Here is a 6,307-nt window from a genome sequence, read left to right as displayed (position 1 = left end):
CATTCTATCATTTTTGAGATTGCATCCAAGTACTGCCTTTCGGACTCTTTTGTTGACCATGATGGCTACTCCATTCCTTCTAAGGGATTCTTGCCCACAGTAGTTGATATAATGGTCATCTGAGTTAAATTCACCCATTCCAGTCCATCTTAGTTCACTGATTCCTAGAATGTCGACATTCACTCTTGCCATATCCTGTTTGACCACTTCCAATTTGCCTTGATTCATGGACCTAACATTCCAGGTTCCTATGCAATATTGCTCTTTACAGCATTGGACTTTGCTTCTATCACCAGTCACATCCACAGCTGGGTATCGTTTTTGCTTTGGCTCCATCCCATCATTCTTTCTGGAGTTATTTCTCCATTGATCTCCATTAGCACATTGGGCACCTACTGACCTGGGGAGTTCACCCTTCAGTGTCCTATCCTTTTGCCTTTTCATACTGTTCATGGGGTTCTCAAGGCAAGAATACTGAAGTAGTTTGCCATGCCCTTCTCCAGTGGACCACATTCTGTCAGACCTCTCCACCATGACCCATCCGTCTTGGGAGGCCCCACACGGCATGGCTTAGTTTCATTGAGATAGACAAGGCTGTGGTCCATGTGATCAGATTAGCTAGTTTTCTGTAATTTTAGTTTCAGTGTGTCTGCCCTCTGATGCCCTCTTGCAACACTTACCATCTTATTTGGGTTTCTCTTACCTTGGATGTGGGGTATTTCTTCACGGCTGCTCCAGCAAAGTGCAGCCATTGCTCCTTACCTTGGACAACAGGTATCTACTCATGACGGCCCCTCCTGACCTTGAATGTGGAGTAACTCCTCTTGGCCCTCCTGTGCCCACGCAGCCCCTGCTCCTTGGGCCTTGGGTAATTCCTCTCACCGCCGCCCCCGGCCCCCGGACCTGCCTAGCTCCTGTCGGCCGCCACCCCTGGCCCCCGGCCCCCGGCCCCCGGCCTGGCCTAGCTCCTCTCGGCCACACTTCTGCACAGAGCTGTCGCAGCCGCCTCGCTTCTGTTTATCAACTACACTTCAATAAAAATTTTTCAAAAAGAACTTATCCCCTGGTGGCTCAGATGGTAAAGAATCTGCCTGCAATGCAGGAGACCAAGTTTCAATCCCTTGGTCGAAAGGATCCCCTGGAGAAAGGGAACGGCAACCAACTCCAGTATTCTTGCCTGGAGAATCCCATCCTGGTGGGCTGCGGTCCATGGGGTCACAAATAGTCAGATACGCCTGCCTGCCTAACACTTGCACTTGGATGAGAATTATAAGTCCAGGAACCATATTTTATGTGAGTTTGTATATCCCAAATCTGTCAGAAGAGCAGGTGCACAGTTCAGTTCAGTCGCTCAGTCGTGTCCAACTCTTTGCGACCCCATGAATTGCAGCACGCCAGGCCTCCCTGTCCATCACCAACTCCCGGAGTCTACCCAAACCCAAGTCCATCAAGTCAGTGATGCCATCCAACCATCTCATCCTCCGTCGTCCCCTTCTCCTCCTGCCCCCAATCCTACCCAGCATTAGGGTCTTTTCCAATGAGTCAACTCTTCGCATGAGGTGGCCAAAGTATTGGAGTTTCAGCTTCAGCATCAGTCCTTCCAATGAACACCCAAGATTGATCTCCTTTAGGATGGATTGATTGGATCTCCTTGCAGTCCAAGGGACTCTCAAGAGTCTCTCCAACACCACAGTGGTGCTCCATAAACACTTATTGGAGGACTCCTCTATTAAAGATGGACTTGAATCTCAGTAGTGGGACTTCCCTGATGGTCCAGTGGTTAGAAATCAGCCTTCCAATGCAGGGGACGAGGGTTTGATCCCTGGTCGGGGAACTAAGATGCCACATGCCAAAGCCCGCACACCATAACTATGGAGAAGCCTGTGTGCAGCAACGAGGAGCCCATGCGCTGCAACTAAGACCTGACACAGCCAAAAATGAATATTTTGCTCCCCCAAATATGATCAAGTTCTATGTGAAATAACTATCAATGACTACAGTGGTGTCACCATCACTGTAAGACAAATGGCATGAGAATGGATGGACTCAGGAAAATGGTGGCCACCTACGATAAAGACATACTTGTTAGGACATGGAAAAGTTCTTGGCATTAAGATGTTTGGTGAATCCAATGGGTTTAAGTTATAACTAAGCAAAATCCTCTGACTGCTGAAATGACTTAGCAGAGGAAGGTGAGGTGCTAATAGAGGCTTTTATATTATTATTACTATTAATATTATGCCTCACCACGTAGCTTGTGGGATCAGGGTTCCCTGACCAGGGATTGACCCTGAGCCCTTTACAGTTAAAAGTTCAGAGTCCTAACCACTAGACTGCAGGAATTCCATAGAAGCTTTTAAAGACAGCCTAATCCCCCTATCAATCCAGGATGGTTTCAAGTAACCAGTGTGAGGGCCTTAAATATCTTGGAGACAACTAAAGCAGTGAGAGTCAAGGCTGTGGTATCAAATTGTTGTTCAGTCGCCAAGTCGTGTCTGACTCTTTACAACCCCATGGACTGCAGCACACCAGACCTCCCTGTCCCTCACCATCTCCTGAAGTTTACCCAAGTTCATGTCCATTGCATCGGTGATGCCATCCAGCCATCTCATCCTCTGATGCCCTCTTCTTCTGCCCTCAATCTTTCCCAGCATCAGGGTCTTTTCAAATGAGTCAGCTCTTTGTATCAGATGACCAAAATACTGGAGGTTTCAGCTTCAGCATCAGTCCTTCCAACAAGTATTCAGGGTTGATTTCCCTTAAGATTGACTGGTTTGATCTCCTTGCTGTCCAAGAGACTTTCAGGAGTTTTCTCCAGCACCACAGTTCAGAGGCATCAATTCTTTGGTGTTCTGCCTTCTTTATAGTCCAGCTTTCACAACTGTATGTGACCACTGGGAAGACCATAGCCTTGACTATAGAACCTTTGTTGTCAGAGTAATGTCTCTGCTTTTCAACACACTGTCTAGGTTTGTCATAGCTTTCCTGCCAAGAAGCAATCATCTGATTTCACGGCTGTAGTCACCATCTGCAGTGATTTTAGAGCCCAAGAAGAGGAAATTTGCCAGTACTTCCACCTTCTCTCCCTCTATTTGCCATGAATGGGGCCAGATGACATGATCTTAGTTTTTTTAATGTTTAGTTTTAAGTCGCCTCTTTTACACTCCTCCTTCACCCTCATCAAGAAGCTCTTCAGTTCCTCTTCACTTTCTGCCATTAGAGTGGTATCATCTGCATATCTGAGGTTGTTGATGTTCCTCCCCTCTATCTTGATTCCAGCTTGTAACTCAGCCCAACATTTCTCATGATGTTCTCAGCATATAAGTTAAACAGGGTGACAGCAGACAGCCCTGTTATACTCCTTTCTCAATCTTGAACCAATCAGTTGTTCCATACAGGGTTCTAAACTTGCTTCTTGACCCGCATACGGCTTTCTCAGGAGACAGGTAAGATGGTCTGGTATTTCCATCTCTTTAAGAGCTTTCCACAGTTTTTTATGATCCACACAGTCAAAGGCTTTAGCATAGTTGATGAAACAGAAGTGAAAGTCACTCAGTCATGCCTGACTTTGTGACTCCATGGACCATACTAGTCCATGGAATTCTCCAAGCCAGAATACTGGAGTGGGTAGCCTTTTCCTTCTCTGGGGGATCTTCCCAACCCAGGGATTGAATCCAGGTCTCCCACATTGTAGGCAGATTATTTACCATCTAAGCCACGAGGGAAGCCCTGTACTACTAAAAGAAGCCCAATGCACTTCCAATTCTGACCAGATCTTGCAATTCCCAATCTGTGTCCTCAAAAACCTCATGGTCACCAGCAGTGCTTCTGTCCACATAGATCGGAGGCACAGCCATGACAAAGACTCACTTTTAGGACTCTGGCCCCTGAAGCAGGCAGCCAAGAGAGTGACCTCTAGCCTGAGAGACGTTCCTGGAGCTAGAGTTCCACCTCACTCCCAAATGTGCTCTTGCAACTTTCGGCTCCTAGAGCACATAGTAACAGCATGGATCACAAGTCCCTTGAAAGTCTGTGATCCGACAGATTAGGTTAGTAGTTCTAATTCCCCACTCAGTTATGAAACAGCCAAAGAGAACAGGAAAAGCTGACCCAGAAAGGAAAGTTCAGTCCACATGCTTCACCCATTTCTGGCCGCTTCCCTTGCAAGGACGTTGGGGTGTCTCTTGGCATTGGCAGGTCGGTATAAACCCCCGACAAGGCTCCCTTTTTGGGGGCTGCTTTCAGTCATTACAAGGCACCACGAAACTGCAGAGCAGGGCTCATCACTTGCTTTGCGCAGGGCGTATCATTCATTCACACACACACACCGTAGAGTTAGTAAATCGGAAAACGTGTGTACTGAGAAAGCAGAGAGGCTAGAGCTCTGAGGGTTCTTACCTTGTCCTGAAGATCCTGGGCAAGCCCCCAAGATGACAGCTTACAGTGAACAGTATCAGATTCGTGATCTTCGAAGAAGAAGATTTAGCTTTGGGACCAGGGACCAGCCTTGATCACTCAAGAACTTTTGTGTAGCAGAGTTTTACTGAAGTATAAAAAGGGACAGATAAATCTTCTAACATAGACATCAGAAGGAAAGTGCCCCCAATGAAACAGAGGTAGATGTGTTTCTGGAATTTCCTAGCTTTCTCTATGATCCAGCGAATGTTGGCAATTTGATCTCTGGTTTCTCTTCCTTTTCTAAACCCAGCTTGGACATCCGGAAGTTCTTGGTTCACATAATGCTAAAGCCTAACATGCAAGATTTTAAGCATGACCTTACTAGCACGGGAGATGAATGCAACTGTCTGATGATTAGCACATTCTTTAGTACTACCCTTCTTGGGAATTGAGATGAGGTTTGACCTTTTCCAGTCCTATGGCAACTGCTGAGTCTTCCACATTTGCTGACATAATGAATGCAAAACTTTGAGGGCATCATTCTTTAGGGATCTGAATAGAATAGCTCTACTGGAATTCCATCGCATCCACTAGCTTTATTAACAGCAGGGTTTCCTAAGGCCCACTTGACTTCGCTTTCCAGAATGTTGGCTCTGGGTGACTGACCACATGATCGTAGTAATCCAGTTCATTAAGATCTTTTTTGTACAGTTTTTCAGTGTATTCTTTCTATCTCTTCTTGATCTCTTCAGCATCTACTAGGTCTCTACCGTCCTTTATTGTGCCCACTAGGTAACAAATTAACTAGTTTCAAATTGCAACTCTGTCTCAACCTACCAGTGTGACTTCAGAAAAGCTACTTATTTTCTGTGTTTGCTTCCTCCACCGAATATGTGAGTCTACACCATCAGGTTGTTTTGAGGAGGTATGAATCCATGTAAAACACCTCAGCACAGCCTAGGTTGAACCATACACCTTCCAACGAAGAGGACGCTGGTTCAATCCCTGGTCAAAGAACTAAGATCCTACATGCCACAGGGCAACTAAGTCCACGCACTCTAGAGCCCAAGCTCAGCAACAAGAGAAGCCACCACAATGAGAAGCCCATGAACTGCAACTAGAGAGTAGCCTTGACTCGCAGCAACTAGAGGAAGTTTGTGTGCAGCAGTGAAGACCCAGGACGGCCAAAAATAAATAAAATAAACCAAAATATATTAGTTTTTTTTTTAAAGAAATAGTCTAGCTTTTGTTCTGCCATGGTACCTGTGTACCTGAGGTACACAAATGGCTGGGGAGGGGGTAGGGAGACTGAAAAAAGCATCCTGTTAATAAGATATTCTGACTAAGATAACAACAAAAGTGGGAATTCTCTAGCAGTCCAGTGGTTAGGACTCAGTGCTTTCACTGCCAGGGTCCAGGTTCGATCCTTGGCCAGGGAACTAAGATCCTGCAAGGCCTGGCCAAAAAAAAAAAAAAAGTTACAGCTGACATTTATTGAACACCTACTAAGCCAAACAAACTGTATTAAGGTTGTGACATTCCTGATCTCAAGAGAGAGGATACACCCTAGAGGCATCCCAAATCCACTCCTGAGCTGCCTAATACTGCCTCCCTCCTAAAAAGATCTCTTGCAGATATTCATTTCACAAACGTTTGAGTTCACACTTAAGTGCCTTAGGAGTGGTTCCAGCGGTGTGGATCAGGAGAAACCTCTAACTGGAGGAGTTCCAGAGCGCTGGAGGTAACAGATGCCTTTCCCAGTAGCTTACCTATGAAGTGCAAGAGAAACGTTGCGGTGGCTGGAAGGTGTGGGGTGGAGTGGTGTTTTCTGTCTTGCCTTTCATTTGGGAGAGATGCCAGCATACTTGTAGTCAGTTACGGAAGAACCAGCAACAAGGGAAGACACCAG

The sequence above is a fragment of the Giraffa tippelskirchi genome, chromosome 5 (assembly GCF_054371585.1).
Source record: "Giraffa tippelskirchi isolate mGirTip1 chromosome 5, T2T-mGirTip1v1.2.pri, whole genome shotgun sequence".
NCBI classification, from domain to species: Eukaryota; Metazoa; Chordata; class Mammalia; order Artiodactyla; family Giraffidae; genus Giraffa; species Giraffa tippelskirchi.
The sequence above is the reverse complement of the archived record's forward strand: the minus strand, read 5'-3'. Positions refer to the sequence as shown.